Consider the following 17,970-nt stretch of genomic DNA (forward strand, 5'->3'; position numbering starts at 1 on the left):
ACAAGTAGTTAAAGTTAGTGCTTGTTTACTGTCACTATATTAACTGGGTATCTAATACGGACTCATGATAACATTTACGATATTTCTACGATATTCAATTGCTGCGTCGTAAAAGCTAACAAGGAGTAATCGCTGGTTTACCCCCTGAAGCTCAGTTGGCGACTAAAGTGTCCAGGCATTTACGAGTATTGACCGTCTAGCGTTGTCAATATAAAATTATTCAATAATGTGCGTAGGGATGTGTTTTCTTTTCAATTCAAATGTTCCTTTATTTCTAAAGGGTGTTTTCTTGTGCTATACTAAGTCTGATACTGACAAAACATACATGGGTTTTCAGTGATTTTACTTCGAGCTTTTGACTAGATTGACTTTTGACTCCGCTCTTTTAATAATTTGTGATACATTTTCGCTTTACGATCGTATGCTCCTAATATTTGTGTAAAGTCCTAGGTTTCTATCTTCCTTTTTAAACGTCAACTAGCCAAATCCATAATTAGAATTTGGATTTTTTTCCCAATATAAAATGGGGAGATCTGCTAACTTCTTTCCTCTAGACAGGAGATCCACGGGAAGAGCCGAGGGGTTTTAACTTCTATTCTACTCTGCTGCAATCGCATGTCAATTTTTACTATTAAAAGTTGACACACTAAACATTCTTGCGTATTCAAATATTCTTTCCTAGCGTTCTGGCAATTTAAAAATACATTCCCGAACGTCGTATAGATAAACGTTCTATTTCAGTGATAGTAAGGTCGACAACATTGTTTGGACTATTTACAGATTGTTGACTTTTTGACAGGAAGCTGTTGCGAAAATGACAGTTGGTGCATCGAGGTTTGGGGAAGTTGCAACACTAGTCAATTGAGATAGTTTGTGAGGAAGTAACCCCGTTTGAAGTCACTATTAGGTTCTGTATTTCAAAGTTTAGTGCACTGAATTTGATTTTACATAAAAGAAAGTGAGCCAGCTCTCTTACATTATTTAAAATCGTCATTTTACATAAAATCGTCTTGTTATAAGTAAGTAACTTTAAGAAATAATTTATGAATAAGTAATTCCCCCGTTTTTAAAAAAATGCAAAAGTGTGCGTCGGCCGGGAATCGAACCCGGATCAACTGCTTGGAAGGCAACTATGCTGACCATTACACCACCAACGCATCTTGTCTAGATTGTTAAATGTAAAATCTGTATTTCAAAAGTCTTTAACAAAGTATACACAGATGTTCCTACGTTTTAGCCTTACAACTGTGTACATAAAACTGTATGGGTTTTATAAGTAGACCACATTTCTTACCAAATTCAAGGTCAAAGCCAAAACTGTGACATCAAAATGTTACTATATATATGAATGTAATAAATAAAACCTTACTTAGGTTAAAAAGTATTTTCTAAATCACCAATCCCTTACTAATAAAAAGTTACACTCTTGTTGATCATTGTTTTAAAGTAAGTTACGTCGTCGTACGTCACTTTAAAACACTATTCAACGAGTGTGTAATTTTTATTAAGTAAAGAGGTTAGTGATTTTGAAAATACTTTTCTAAGGGACAAAAGTACTCTACTAAATAAATAAGTGCGGACATCAGGAATCCGAAACCTGTCAGGCCAGAGCAAGGAGTGCAGGCCAGATTCTCCAATCGCTTTTGGTAAATTAGAAATAGCCTGCTCCTGCAGTGAAGAGTAAATGACCTGCTGATGATGATTACGTAGCTTTCGTGTATTAGTTTGTATATGAGTGTTTTAGTGTGAGCACGCGTGAATCTAGCACACTCATAGTTGTGCGTGCGTAGATACATTAGTGATATAGAGAGAAAAGGAATGCCATTGGTGACGTATTCTTAAAACTTGCGTAGGTATTGACATCGTGTGATTTGGATGTCAACGACACATCAAAGAGTTGGAACAAAAAAGAAATTTATCGAGTATTGGTAAAAATACAGCATTATTTGGGGCGAAGCGAACGTGATGGGACGCACGTGGTATTTACGCACTCTCCGGGTTTTGTTCGTGATTCACTGATTTGTTTACCTTTTAAAAATAGGCCTAACCTGGCCATGGAGATCACGACTTAAATATAGCGTAGTCCACCTGCTCGATGGACAGACGACCTTACGAAGGTGGCGGCTGCATGAAAGCATACGGGATATCGTGCTTTGGAGTTCCATGAGGGAAGAGTGGCATCTATGTTCAGTAGTAGATTACCATTGCTGAATGATGATGATACACTTAACTATGTGTCATTAATATACAACGTTACTAATGTGAAAGTGACAGCTCCTTCCTTAAAAAATCCAAGAAGTAACCAAATTACAATAATCACGTTAAAATCTCCAACTAAACTAAACATAAACTTTTGTTAGGCTTTCACGACAATAGTGCTGGATTACACTGGAGATACAGGCTATGAGCTTCCTCGTTGTGGATAAAAAAAAATCGAATTGGTAGACCGACGCTGATGCAACATATTGTCATTTGTCACCTATTAAACCGGCCTAGTACTTAGCTCCATAAATTATTTACCCGTCCCCTTAGTTAGTCTGTCCCCTAAAAAACAAAACAACTTTTTTCCTCTATCAATAGAACAAAATATAATGTCAATCTTCACGGTTTTCTTTTTATCTGAAGAAAGGCCTTGGTCGTGGCCACTACGTTAAAATTGTTTCACACTTACCATTGACCTGCTTACTGTGATCTTTGTATAGTTAACCTGCTGCTACACTGCAAGCTATACTTTCATCGCTTTAGTAGTATCTGTGTTAGTTACAAGTCGACATCACATTGTACTAAATATTTTTATAGTCGCTAAGACAAAACTCATGTCAAACTAACTTTAAAAACGTACCTTAAAATTTTTTAATACTAGCTCATAGCGTAATTCGGAACACTTGATAATGTTCATGATAATAGAAGCGAAATGGCGTGTGTTACAATTAATCACCATTCTCACATTTTTTTTCAAGTTTAAAAATTAAATGTTTTTGTTACTTAATCGCTCAGATAATTATCTTTTATTTATGATACAACAGTGTTTACCGATGATTCTTTACTTTTTACTACTCTATGAGTATTGTTTCCTTGTATAAAGGCGTCTTTTTTACACTTGACCCTTGATTCTCTTCTGTGGTATTAAAACATGTTGTGTCAAGTTCAAACAATAAATAAAAGCTTGTTTTTATTTTGTTCTTAAAATTCTATTGACAAAAAGTAAGGTCTGCTTTACTTCAAAGCAATACTCGTAGATAGCCGACATTTATTGAATTGTTTGATAAGTTTGAGTTTGACCATAACACATTTAAATGCTTATTAAATCGCTTTCTGTGGAACACAAGTCTAGCCTAGTGCGTCACGTGTAGTCTATGAACCGAAATAGCTGTTTATAATAATCTAGACTTTGTTTTAGCAATGTATTAATTTAGTTATTAGAACAGATCCGGTTATATCGAATGATTTCATATCCGATTGTACATACCATAACAGTTCATTATCAGTGTACCTACCATGAGTTTACGTTAGGTGTGCTCGCTAGCGACTACGTAAAAAAATGACATTTAAATGTATGACATATTGTGCAGCGCCCCTAGCGGCTACTTTCAAGAAATAAAATCTTCATAGAATTTTTTGACGTATTCGCTAGCGAGCTCACCTAACGTAAACTCATGGTAGGCACACAGGTCATTTACTCTCCATTGCAGGAGCACGACTCTTTCTGATTTACGGTATTAAGGTACTGTCATTTCTTTTTTTTCCACAACGAGGAAGCTCTTGGCCTGTAATTGTATCTCACCTGATGGTAAGTGACGATCTGGCCGAAGGTGGAAGCGAGCTTCACCCGGAATCCTCAACCACGGAGGAACTGGCTATCTTATCTCTTAACTGCCGGAACACAACAATGCTGTTAACATTGTTGCTATGGCGACAGACTTAGGTAAGATGGTGGTAGCTAGTCAGGCGGACTTAGAACAAGTCTTACCACCAACCATAAGGTAGGTATTTATTAGGTAACAGATCAGGTCATTTATGTCTCCACTGCAGGAACACGACTCTAATTTATCAGAGGCAAATGGAGGATTTGTCCTACACTCCCCACGCTGGCCAGACGGGTTGGGGAGGCCTGACGCTCGCATCTTCGTTCATTAGACCTTAAATGACATTCACGGGAGAATTGTGAGAAATAGAGGGAAAATTTGCGTTGAAATTGGTATTTACTAACTGGCCAATATTTTTTTTTCATTCCGGGTCATTCACACAAAATCAAAGATTTCTGTTGCTAAACTTTTGTCGTTTAGGATTTCCCCGTTTTTGCAAGATGGCGTCATCTCATTGCCTCTCTCTATGATGCATTTAAAAACATATAAATCAAGAGCTATTCTGTCATTGTAAGATCTTGCAATAAAATAACAATATTTATGCATTCTAACTAATGTTTTTGACTAGTTTATACCTGGGGTTTTGTATAGACTTTTTGCTAGTAGACTTTGTCTGATTCTAGATTACGTACTTAAAGATTAAGCGAGATAATGCAAGATAGACAAACAGACATAGTCATTTTCGCATATAGCAGTACAGATTGGCTATAACAATCATTATTTACTAAAGAAGCTATAGCTGTCCAATACTTTAATCAAATGAAGCCATCAAGATGTAATTGATATCACTTCGAACGAATAAGAAGTGAACGTAACAAAAAACAAACGTATAGCAAAAAGTGTTGGTAGGTATAAAAAGTAGAATTAGAATGTAATTGTCTCTTAAAGTCTCAAGTAGTTCGAGTTTTATCTTTTGACTTTAAAGACACTCTGTTTTTTATGAGGAAAAGTCATTTTTTAAGTCATTATGAGTGAATTTTAAAAGATAGTTTTATAGCAATCAAACTTTATTAAAGGCAAGTGTGGACGAAGGCACATCATACTTAACACTGTGGTACCTATCTAGTTTTGTTGTAATGGGGGCTCTTTTAAGACCAAAATGTATAGTCAATAGGCTTTTTTTTACCTCTCACATAAAACTGTTTTTGTTACTAATTTCGAAAACATCTGCTTCCCCATTATCAGTGTAACAAATAGAGTTTGGAACACCAGTTTTGAGGATTCAAAAGGATTACAAACTTTGCATTGCATATTTCAAACCATCTAAAAAGTATACTACCTGAAGTTGTGACGTACCACTTTAGTTTATTAATCCGCTTGACCAAAGCCGACGCACGAACGACGTTGTAGAAAAGTCACGTGGTTGTTGGCAACAAAAACAAACGCCTGTCGAAAAGCTACATTTCGTTGCGGGTCCAATGACAGTTTAACTTTCCCCCGGGACAAACTTAACCTTCACGGGTTGGGTTTTTATGGCGGTCAAGCTGTAGATCCTGGCTACATAGGAGTTGCAGTGGTAGGAACGAGAGGTGGGAATAGTCCCGTGTCGAAAAGTCACACGAATGAGCGACATAAAAACACGTTATCAAGGGTCAGATGTGAAATGAAAAACTATAATTATCCACTCAGAAGGTGGACCGACGACCTCATAAAGGTAGCAGGAAGGCGCTGGAGGCTGGCCGCTACTAACCGGCCTTGTGGAAATCACTGGGGCCTATGTTCAGCAGTGGACGTCCTGTGGCTGAAATGATGATGATGATGAACTAGCTGACCAGGCGAACTTCGTACCGCCTATGTTTATCAGAAATAATGTAGGATTCTAATGGTGAAATATTTTTTCAAATCGGTCCATTAGTTTCGGAGCCTATTCAATACAAACAGACAATCAAAATAATCTTTATAATGTTAGCATAGATTAAGATTTTGACTTTAATGCCGTGTTTAGAGTCTTAATATTGTTAATTAATTAAAAGGTATACGATTAGTCTGATTTGTTTGTTTGTAAAAACCTAATGTGTTTATTTTCATTAACACAACCTTAATTTATTTAATTGGTTACTTAGTTTTCACGTCAAGTGATTAATTAATTAAGTGATCTATGTATGCCGTGTAAAAACGTTTTATTTTCTTCATTTAACGATAGATTACTTAATTTGTTGGTTTATTTTAATGTGTTTATTTATGAACTTTAATTTGTTTAGTCCTACCTAATACCCACTTTTTTCATATTAATTCTTAATATCAAGATTTACCTTTTGATTATAAGGGTTTCATACTGAAAATACTTGAATTCCCAACGAAAAAACTCTTGCATGAGTAAAGTNAATTTGATATCATCATTTTGATTTTTTTTATTTTCATACAAAATAAATTTTATAAAGTCCGATTTGTATGAAAATTAAAATAATTAAAATGGAGATATCAATTTTCTGACTTCACCATACCATTTATATGCCCATGTTAACATGGGCATATAAATGGTATGGTGTCGGCTCATATACCCATTTACCTAACACCCTGTATATTTAAGACTAAACTTTTGAAAAAGAGTCTGACGATAGTGACTGAGTTTCTTGCGCTGCTTCTAAGCACTGGCCCATTTATTGTCCTAAAACAGTGGTACGGTTAATACTAGGACGTGTAAAAGTGCTTTTTAAAAACCTATTTAAGAGACTTTCTGTGACAGACCGATAAAACGCAAGTGAATCCTCAGGCAAAAGCTCGTATCATAGCAATTCTTCGCATTGACTACATACTCCTACATATTTACTGTTAAAATAACAAACTCTTGCAACACAAGGAATGTCCGCATACCAGCAACTTATCGCTAAAGATTTAATTAGTTTTATTGCGTCGGATGGTGATTAAAACTCTAACAATCGTAAAGGCACGTTTACACAAGTGAGCGCGACGTTAAACAGATTTATGGTCTTAAACTTCCGGGAGATGGCGGGAATATTGGGGATTTTTTGGGATGTTTTCATCAAAAATGTATTAGCTCAATTTGATCCATATTGATTGAGCTTGTTACAGAAAAATTAAATAAAAAATGACAAAAAATATGCTTTAGGTCTAGGGCTCATCTACCCATACTGATGCATATTACAGAAAAAGTAAAAAACAAATGACGACAGTTTTGACAGTTCCAACTCCTTACCGGATAGTTTTTTTATGGTAGCTCCCAAAGCCACGATGACCCAAACTTCATAATTCACCAATATTATATCCTATATTGGGAGCATACGCTGACAAACTTTCAGCTTTTATAAAATGACGTAGGTCTGGCGTTCACTAGCTCATTGACTGAAATAAAAAACTGTATTGTTATGTAAGTAAAGTTAGTGCCTATTACATAAAATGCTTCTCAGCGGCTAACATAACACCAATAACTAAACTAAAACTTTATTGATATGTAAGTTTAAGCTTGTTTACCATCACTGTATTAACTGGTATCTAATATGAACCATGATCACATTTACGATATTTCTACGATATTCAATTCCTCCGTCGTAAAAGCTAACAAGGAGTAATCGTTGGTTTACCCCCTGAAGCTCAATTGGCGACTAAAGTGTCCAGGCATTTACGAGTATTGACCGTCTAGCGTTGTCAATATAAAATCTAAATATACATATATACGAGTAACTCAAAGGTGACTGACTGACTGACATAGTGATCTATCAACGCACAGCCCAAACCACTGCATGGATCGGGCTGAAATTTGGCATGCAAGTAGATGTTATGACGTAGGCATCCGCTAAGAAAGGATTTTACGAAACTCCACCCCTAAGGGGTAAAACGGGATCCACGCGTACGAACTCGCGGGCGGCCGCTAGTTTTATAATAATGTGCGTCGGGACGTGTTTTTAAATTTTAATTAGTAGAGTGTGTTTTCTTATGCTACGGTTATCTGCTTTTTCAGTGCTTTTATATTGAGCTTTTGGCTATGTGCGCTATTGAAATTCTGCTCTTTTTTTAAAAGGTTCTTACATAGCAATAACATTTTGTGATACATTTTCATTTTGCGACCTATGCTCCTAATATGTATTTGTTCCTATCTTTTTTCTTCTTTCTAAACTTCAACTAGCCGAACTGTTAGGTTAGGCTTAATCCTCTTTTAGAATTTGGAATATGTTTCCAATTGAAAATAGGGATAAGTACCTGCTATTGGACCACACAGCATTTTTTTTATATTAACAGTTGACACACAAACATTCCTGCGTACTCAAATATTCTTTCCTAGCGTTCTGGCAATTTAAAAATACATTCCCGAACGTCGTATAGATAATGTTCTATTTCAGTGATAGTAAGGTCGACAACATTGTTTGAACTATTTACAGATTGTTGACATTACATTTTGACAGGAAGCTGTTGCGAAAATGACAGTTAGTGCATCGAGGTTTGGGGAAGTTACAACACTAGTCAATTGAGATAGCTTGTGTGGAAATGACCATGTTTGAAGTCATTAGTAGGTTCTGTATTTCAAAGTTTAATGCACTGAATTAGATTTAAAAATAAATGAGACGAAAGTGAGCCAGTTCTATACATAAAATTGTCTTTTTATAAGTAACTTAAGAAATAATTCCCCAGTTTAAAAAAAAACTGCAAAAGTGTGCGTCGGCCGGGAATCGAACCCGGATCAACTGCTTGGAAGGCAACTATGCTGACCATTACACCACCAACGCATCTTCTCTAGATTGTTAAATGTAAAATCTTTATTTCAAAAGTCTTTAACAAAGTATACACAGATGTTCCTACGTTTTAGCCATACAACTGTGTACATAAAACTGTATGGGTTTTATAAGTAGACCACATTTTTTACCAAATTCAAGGTCAAAGCCAAAACTGTTACTATATCTATGAATGTAATAAATAAAACCTTACTTAGGTTAAAAAGTATTTTCTAAATCACTAACCCCTTACTAATAAAAAGTTACACACTTGTTGATCATTGTTTTAATTAAAGTAAGGTACGTCGTCGTACGTCACTTTAAAACACTATTCAACGAGCAAAATTACTCTACTAAATAAATAAGTGCGGACATCAGGAATCCGAAACCTGTCAGGCCAGCGCAAGGAGTGCAGGCCAGATTCTCCAATCGCTTTTGGTAAATTCGAAATAGCCTGCTCCTGCAGTGGAGAGTAAATGACCTGCTGATGATGATTATTAAGCTTTTGTGAATTAGTTTGTATATGCGTGTTTTGGTGTGAGCACGCGTGAATCTAGCACACTCACAGTTGCTGTGTATGCGTAGATACTACATACAAAGAGTCAAGAAATGCCATTGGTGACGTATTCTTAAAACTTGCGTAGGTATTGACATCGTGTGATTTGGATGTCAATGACATCTTTAAAAAGAGTTGGAAAAAAAAAGAAAATGTATTGAGTATTGGTAAAAATACGGCATTATTTGGGGCGAAGCGAACGTGATGGGACGCACGTGGTATTTACGCACTCTCCGGGTTTTGTCCGTGATTCACTGATTTGTTTATCTTTTAAAAATAGGCCTAACCTGGCCATGGAGGTCACTCAAATGTAGCGTAGGACGTGCACCTGCTCGATGGACAGACGACCTCAGAAAGGTAGCGACTAGATGAAACAAACGGAAGATCGTGCTTTCTAAGGCTATCCAACAGTTGACAGCCATTAGGCTTTATGATGATAACTTACACAAATATTACCTATACAACATTTTAGTTAAATGTGTGAATAATGTGAAAGTGGTAGTGCCCTAGCGAAGATCTTGTTTAATTAAAGGCGATAATAGCAGAGTGTCAGAGACTGAGACCCTGTCATTTGCAGAACTATTGTGATGAACTACCTAACTAAGAGTGTGATGAACTAACTAACTACTACAACAAAATAAGTACCTATTAACTGGCATTATTTCTGAAGAAAAAAATCCAGCAACTAACAACTACACTGGCTTCCAAAACTAAGTAGGTACACTTTTTAAATTTCATTTTTTCCTAAACTATAAATGGTAGAGATTAAAAAACAAAAAAAGTTTTATAGCAAATCTTATCAGCTTTCTAATAAATAAGTAAAGTCCTTATTATTTCGGAAGCATAATATCTTTTGTACCTTCAAAATTATTGAAATTTTAAAAGTTTGATAGTTTCTTTTGCAGGCCAGTGAAGTAGTATTAAACAGCATAATATAAAGAATATACCTGTTCCCTAAAAACTAAGCAACTTTTTTCCTCTATCTATCAATAGAATAATGTCAATCTTCACGGTTTTCTTTTTATCTAAAGAAAGGCCTTGGTCGTGGCCACGTTAAAATTGTTTCACACTTACCATTGACCTGCTTACTGTGATCTTTGTATAGTAAACCTGGTGCTACACTTCAAGCTATACTTGCATCGCTTTAGTAGTATCTGTGTTAGTTAGAAGTCGACATCACATTGCATTGTACTAAATATTTTTATAGTCGCTAAGACAAAACTCACGTTAAACTAACTTTAAAAACGTACCTTAAAAAACTTAAATGCTAGCTCATATCATAATTTGGAACACTTGATAATTTCAGAAGCGAAATGTCGTATGTTACAATTAATCACCATTCTCACATTTTTTCAAGTTTAAAAATTAAATGTTTTTGGTGCTAAAACGCTCAGTTATTATCCTATATTTATGGTACAACAGTGTTTACCGATGATTCTTTAATTTTTACGACTCTATTATCGGTCTTATTCATAATAAAATGCTAATATAGGTTTAAAACCTACATTAGCTAAAACGTTTGATAGGCTTAAAACACTCTTATAAACCTCTGATAAAAAACGTTATTCATAATCGTTTATAAACCTTTGATAGCTAAAACAGAGTTTAATATTTTCTTTCCACAGACTATACAAAAAGAATGAACGAAAACAGCTTTTTTGGTGATTTAACTTGATGGACCATGTAAAATCATAGACAAATCGCAGAAAAAAAAAACAAAAAATTGGCAGCTGTGACGTTTTACTTACTGACATTGACATTTGGCACGAAAATTTAATAAAGTTTTCGGTTTTTTCGATCAACTCCCAAGTTTTATCAAACTTTTATAAAACTTGGGATTGTATGTTCTGGATTCTGTACCTCTTACCCTGTACTCTGCAATAAGCTCTTACGACGACCCGGCTAGTTACATCGGATACTAATTATGTCCATGACGAAGGAGAACAGACCGCCTAAAAGGCAACGATCAGAAAACTGGTTGGAGGAAGATAAGGTAGTACTTATTTTTAGCCTGATAAAGTGCCTACTAATTTTTGTAGCATGGTTTTATTTATGTTTGACGCCTAGTGTTTGCTTTTCAGTATTTGCTGAAAGAGTTGGTGAAAGAAAGAGTAAATGCAATCGAAAATAAAAATACAGACACTAACACGAATAAACGGAAGGTTGCGGCTTGGGCTGATTTACAAACAACGTTGGTACATCTTTTGATTTCTGCCTTCAATATAAAATTTTGCCTTTACCTGTAATTCAAAATCCTGTCATTTCTTTTTCAGGTTTAATTCAATGTGCGCTGGTATGAACCGCTCCATTNAAATATAGTTAAATATTGACTGTGTTTTTTCTTTGGTTTGTTACAAACGTCAGATTAGAGGGACTTTTAAGATGTGATTGTTGGTTATTTGTAATTAAGATGAGGCAATTTAAGTTAAAACATACAGTGTTTTATTCATGAAAATAGGACTACTTACCTGAAACTTTAGGGCTAAATGGTGCCGTATAAAATATACAAAGCTTAACCAAAATTTGCTCCCTGCAGGAGTCAAACATGCAACCGCAGTGGGCATTGTATCGCCAACTACTATGCCAGTGACCGAAATACGCAGTACAATGTGTTGTTCATTTTTGTTTATTTTGAAAGAAATCAATCGTCATTACATCATTATAATCATCTTGAATCCGTATATTAAACAATGATTGTATTGGAAGTACTTTAACCGACTTCAAAAAGGAGGAGGTTACCAATTCGTCTGAATGTTTTTTTGTAGAAATCCATCAATGGTCAAAGATGTTGGTTGGCCTATTTATTGTTTTAAAAAAATCGGTCCCCATTTTTGTTATCAAAATTGATTCAGTACTTTAGTTTTAAAATCAAAATACCTAACTGAAACAAACTTTTTGGCAAACTTTTTGGAGTCAGTTATTTTTTTATTAAAATTAATTTATAATGGAACACTTGTATGAGGACGTAATAAATGTCTATTTTAGTTGAAATGGAACGCGAAAGTTTAAAAACTTGTAAAATGCTAAAATAACCAAGTGTAGGTAATTCTTGGACATTTTTTCTTGGAAATAAAGTAAAGCTTTTAATTCTCAACTCTGACATTCTGGCCACAGTATGGCCAATCATCAGAAGCCGGCCACGAACCCGTTATAATTGTTGTTTCTTATAAAAAGTGCCAAAAATTGGAGCACGACTCAAGTGCCGATAGATACGTTCATTACTTCGGTACAGTTAACTAGACATATATTTTATGTATGTAGGAATCATTAGACTATAATAGGTTAATTAAAATAATTCCGCACCGCCTACAGGTTGACTGTGGGAGAATTCCATATGGCATTAATTTCGCCTTTTGTAACCTTTTTATGTACAGTCACGGAATGAAAAGGTTCGTCAGTTTTCAAATTCATTCCTTCAACGAATCGCGAGCACATATTACCTTTTGAAACTATGTTACAGAATAATCTCGAGTTAGAGAAAATAATCTTTAACTGTTCGTCAGTAAAGTTCAAAATTATTCAGATCAAAGTTTTTTGACGATTTATCTTGTCAAGAAGATTATTATGACCGATAAACTAAAACCTTCTTGTTGGTTCAACCTGCCATTATTTTTTCTATTAAATAAAAAAAANGTCACAACGTGCGGCATTTTTAAGCAAGCGTTGACGTCACGGGCCTCTTCTTATGAACTTTGGGGCGCTTTATCTCTTTAAATTTTCATTAGTTTGAAAAAGTGAAAAATACGTGTAGAGTATTTTTTGATAAGTTAACTGACGGACTAATTAAAACTCTTGCTTTTTGACCCAGGCAACATCCCCATTATATCTTCGATTTCATCAGCCACCCGGGTGTCTAACATGGAAATGACATGACTGTATTTGGTGATGTCCTGAGTAATACCAGCTATGTGAAATTGTGCCTCCTCTACCAATCACGAAGGCTTATACCACTCGGTCAGGCCGTAGGCCCCCGTAGGGTGAGGTTTAAAGTCCCCGCAGTTTCATATGTTTTTTTTCTTTTTCTTTCTTATGGTGGATCCAAGTTTTTTTTTTTTTGTTTTTTTTTGCCGTGGGCTATCTTTCTTCGTGGGGGGGTAGTGTAGCGGTAAGCAAAACTCTTTGCGCCGGGTATAGGCTACGGCGGTTGCGATGGTAACCAGGTTGTTGATGTCAGGAGAACGTCAGGTAGTAAAATAGGAGATTTTACAATATATTATATTTTATTCAAAAGTGTCTACGTGAGTTTCCATATTAAGCTACGTACCCTTTAAATACTATTAAATGCTTATTAAATCGCTTTCTGTGGAACACAAGTCTAGCCTAGTGCGTCAACGTGTAGTCTATGAACCGAAATAGCTGTTTATAATAATCTAGACTTTGTTTTAGCAATGTATTAATTTAGTTATTAGAACAGATCCGGTTATATCGAATGATTTCATATCCAATTGAACATACCATAACAGTTCATTATCAGGTCATTTACTCTCCATTGCAGGAGCATGACTCTTTCTGATTTACGGTATTAAGGTACTGTCATTTCTTTTTTTTCCACAACGAGGAAGCTCTTGGCCTGTAATTGTATCTCACCTGATGGTAAGTGACGATCTGGCCGAAGGTGGAAGCGAGCTTCACCCGGAATCCTCAACCACGGAGGAACTGGCTATCTTATCTCTTAACTGCCGGAACACAACAATGCTGTTAACATTGTTGTAATGTCGATGATGGTGTTAGCTAGTCAGGCGGACTTAGAACAAGTCCTACCACCAACCATTAGGTATTTATTAGGTAACAGATCTATCAGTTTAGATACAAATGTATCTCATTATAGTTCTGCTATGTTATATCATCAAGTCATATAGGTATACAGGGTGTTAGGTAAATGGGTATATGAGCCGACACTAGCCCATGTTAACATGGTCATATAAATGGTATGGTGAAGTCAGTTTGATTTCATCATTTTAATTTTTTTAATTTTCATACAATTTTTTTTTATAAAATCCGATTTGTATCAAAATTAAAATAATTAAAATAAAGACATCAATTTTCTGACTTCACCATACCATGACCATGTTAACATAGGCTAGTGTCGGCTCATATACCCATTTACCTAACACCCTGTATAATTATATCATCAGGTCATATAGTCTCTACTGCAGGAACACGACTCTCTAATTTACCAAAGGCAAATGGAGGATTTGTCCTACACTCCCCACGCTGGCTAGACGGGTTGGGGAGGCCTGATGCTCGCATATTCGTTCCTTAGACCTTTTATGACATCATCGGGAGGATTGTGAGAAAGAGAGGGAAAATTTGCGTTGAAATTCGTATTTACTAACTGGCCAATATTTTTTTTTCATTCCGGGTCATTCACACAAAATCAAAGATTTCTGTTGCTAAACTTTTGTCGTTTAGGATTTCCCCGTTTTTGCAAGATGGCGTCATCTCATTGCCTCTCTCTATGACGCATTTAAAAACATATAAATCAAGAGCTATTCTGTCATTGTAAGATCTTGCAATAAAATAACAATATTTATGCATTCTAACTAATGTTTTTGACTAGTTTATACCTGGGGTTTTATATAGACTTTTTGCTAGTAGACTTTGTCTGAGTCTAGATTACGTACATAGAGATTATGTGAGATAATCTATATATATAAAAGAAAGTCGTGTTAGTTACTTCGCTTATAACTCAAGAACGGCTGAACCGATTTAGCTGAAAATTGTCAGGGAGGTAGTTTAGAGCCAGGAGAAGGACATAGGATACTTTTTATCCCGTTCGAAATTTTAAAAAAAGTCTGCTTATTTATTGCCATTAAGGCGGAACAAAGTTCGCCGGGTCAGCTAGTGCAAGATAGACAAACAGACATAGTCATTTTCGCATATAGCAGTACAGATTGGCTATAACAATCATTATTTACTAAAGAAGCTATAGCTGTCCAATACTTTAATCAAATGAAGCCATCAAGATGTAATTGATATCACTTCGAACAATAAGAAGTGAACGTAACAAAAAACAAACCTAGAGCAAAAAGTATTGGCAGAAAAAGTAGAATTAGAATGTAATTGTCTCTTAAAGTCGCAAGTAGTTCGAGTTTTATCTTTTGACTTTAAAGACACTCTATTTTTTATGGGAAAAAGTCATTTTTTAAGTCAATAAGAGTGAATTTTATAAGATAGTTTCATCATCATCATCATCTCAGCCATAGGAAGTCCACTGCTAAACATAGGCCTCCCCCAATGCTGTCCATGTTACCCGGTTGGTAGTGGCCTGTGTCCAAAGATAGTTTTTAAAGCAATCAAACCTGGATGAAGGCATATCATACTTAACACTGTAGTATCTAATTTTGTTGTAATAGGTTCTCTTTTAAGACCATCCTAGACTGCATCCCACTTAACATCAGGTGCGATTGTGGTCAAATACCTGCCTTGTTATGCACAAAAAAAAAGTATAGTCAACAGACTCTTACCTCTTAAATAAAACTATTTTTTTTTACCAATTTCGAAAACATCTGCTTCCCCATTATCAGTGTAACAAATAAAGTTTGAAACACCAGTTTTGAGTATTCAAAAGGATTACAAACTTTGCATTGCATATTTCAAACCATCAAAAAAATTTTCTACCTGAAATTGTGGCGTACCACTTTAGTTTATTAATCCGCTTGACCAAAGCCGACGCACGAACGACGTTGTAGAGAAGTCACGTGGTTATTTGCTACAAAAACAAACGCCTATCGAAAAGTCACATTTCATTGCGTTGACTTAAAACTTCACTTGTTGGTTTTTTATTGAAAGAAAGAAAGAAAGAAAAAATATTTATTTGGTACTAGATGATACACATTGGCGGTCAAGCTGTAGATCCTGGCTACACAGGAGTCGCAGCGGTGGGAACGAGAGGTTAGAATAGTCCCGTGTCAAAAAGTCACATGACTGAGCGATATAAAAACACGTTATCGATATTAAGTAAGGAAAGGAAACGTCTAATGCAGCGATAAGGGTCAAATGTGAAATGAAAAACTATAACTATCCACTCAGAAGGTGGACCGACGACCTCATAAAGGTAGCAGGAAGGCGCTGGATGCAGGCCGCTACCAACCGGCCTTGTGGAAATCACTGGGGCCTATGTTCAGCAGTGGACGTCCTGTGGCTGAAATGATGATGATGATGAACTAGCTGACCAGGCGAACTTCGTACCGCCTATGTTTGTCAGAAATAATGTAGGATTCTAATGGTGAAATATTTTTTCAAATCGGTCCATTAGTTTCGGAGCCTATTCAATACAAACAGACAATCAAAATAATCTTTATAATGTTATCATAGATTAAGATTTTGACTTTAATGCCGTGTTTAGAGTCTTAATATTGTTAATTAATTAAAAGGTATACGATTAGTCTGATTTGTTTGTTTGTAAAAACCTAATGTGTTTATTTTCATTAACACAACCTTAATTTATTTAATTGGTTACTTAGTTTTCACGTCAAGTGATTAATTAATTAAGTGATCTATGTATGCCGTGTAAAAACGTTTTATTTACTTCATTTAACGATAGATTACTTAATTTGTTTGTTTATATGTGTTTATTTATGAACTTTAATTTGTTTAATTACCTTATACCCACTTTTTACCATATTAAGTCATAATATCAAGATTTACCTTTTGATTTTAAGGGTTTTATACCGAAAATACTTGAATTCCCAACGAAAAAACTCTTGCATCAGTAAAGTACCATTTTGGTCCAACTTTACTTTTTCTACCTGTCTACGATGACGCATGTCAATAAAATAGCAGAACTATTTCGACAATTAGCTGTCCATTGTCCTCCCATCTTTTGTCTACGTCATGTCAAACAATGATTGTTTTGAAAGAATCTTCGCATTCGTTTTCGTATCTCTGGTCAGTTGTCATTGAGTCGTCGAAGATGAGCGTTGTATTTTAGTTTTCTTTTCGATTTTGTTTTTAGCCAGTATTTTGTTTTTTAATTTAATTGTGTAGTTTTTTGTTTTTATCTGTGATAAGAAGTGACAGATATTTTCTTATTTTTTCGTTTTTGAAAGTGGCGGTTTTTATTTTTTTCCGGCCAGTACATAATTTTATCTAAGTTGGTAGTAAATTGATGGATTTTTGTATCGTTTTGTGTGGTTAGGATAAGTGATTCTCTGATGTTGGTTGAGTGATGTTTGCTAGTGGTTATGGAAATGAGGTAAGACTTATAATATTTTTTGTCGATGGCGATTATTGAATGCGTTAAATATATCGAATTCGTTATTGAGAGAAATATAGNAAATATATTTTTTTACAACTATTTTTTTAGGTAAGTTTCTTCTTCCACTTCTGAACTGATATTAGTTAGCACAAAAAATAACCTTGCCGGTTGAAGCTGAGAAATAAATTCTCTATAAACGCTATTAATGAAACATTAAGTATCATTTCAGGCATAATTTCTCAAGGTTGCCCGCCCCCACTATAAATATTTCAAACAAATAGGAACTTTTCTTCTTTTTTTTTCTTTCTTTCTTCTTTTTAAACAAATTAAGCTCTAATACGACATTTTGTTGACTAAAAAACGACACTGGAGACTAAAGAAATGAATGAAATGAAAAAAAAATACATACCTACAGTCAATTTCCAACATAGAACCTCTTTTTTGAAGTCGGTTAAAAAGGCTAGATTGCTCTAAATTGAAATAAAGCGATAATTAAATTTTATATTTTGACAACTAGGCCAGGTATGTTAAGCCATTAATTAACTAAAATAATTCCTGCAATAAATATTCTGTTTTACGGATTATTAAAACAGACCTTCTAAATTGAAAGTAACATTTTCGCAATAGGTTTTGTATTTATTAATTTAATAAGACACAAAGAGTAGTGACTAGTACCTAAGT

General features: G+C 35.0%; 2 non-coding genes across 2 annotated transcripts; both read right to left on the reverse strand.

Moving 5' to 3' along the window:
• Nucleotides 1–1,085: 1,085 nt before the first annotated feature.
• Nucleotides 1,086–1,157, reverse strand: TRNAG-UCC (transfer RNA glycine (anticodon UCC)). Its single transcript has one exon. It is a non-coding gene; the product is annotated as a tRNA-Gly (tRNA).
• Nucleotides 1,158–8,476: 7,319 nt separating this feature from the next.
• Nucleotides 8,477–8,548, reverse strand: TRNAG-UCC (transfer RNA glycine (anticodon UCC)). The gene has a single exon. It is a non-coding gene; the product is annotated as a tRNA-Gly (tRNA).
• Nucleotides 8,549–17,970: the final 9,422 nt, after the last annotated feature.

The sequence above is a fragment of the Ostrinia furnacalis genome, unplaced genomic scaffold (genome assembly GCF_004193835.3).
Source record: "Ostrinia furnacalis isolate ACB-3 unplaced genomic scaffold, ASM419383v2 OfSCF2810, whole genome shotgun sequence".
NCBI lineage: Eukaryota > Metazoa > Arthropoda > Insecta > Lepidoptera > Crambidae > Ostrinia > Ostrinia furnacalis.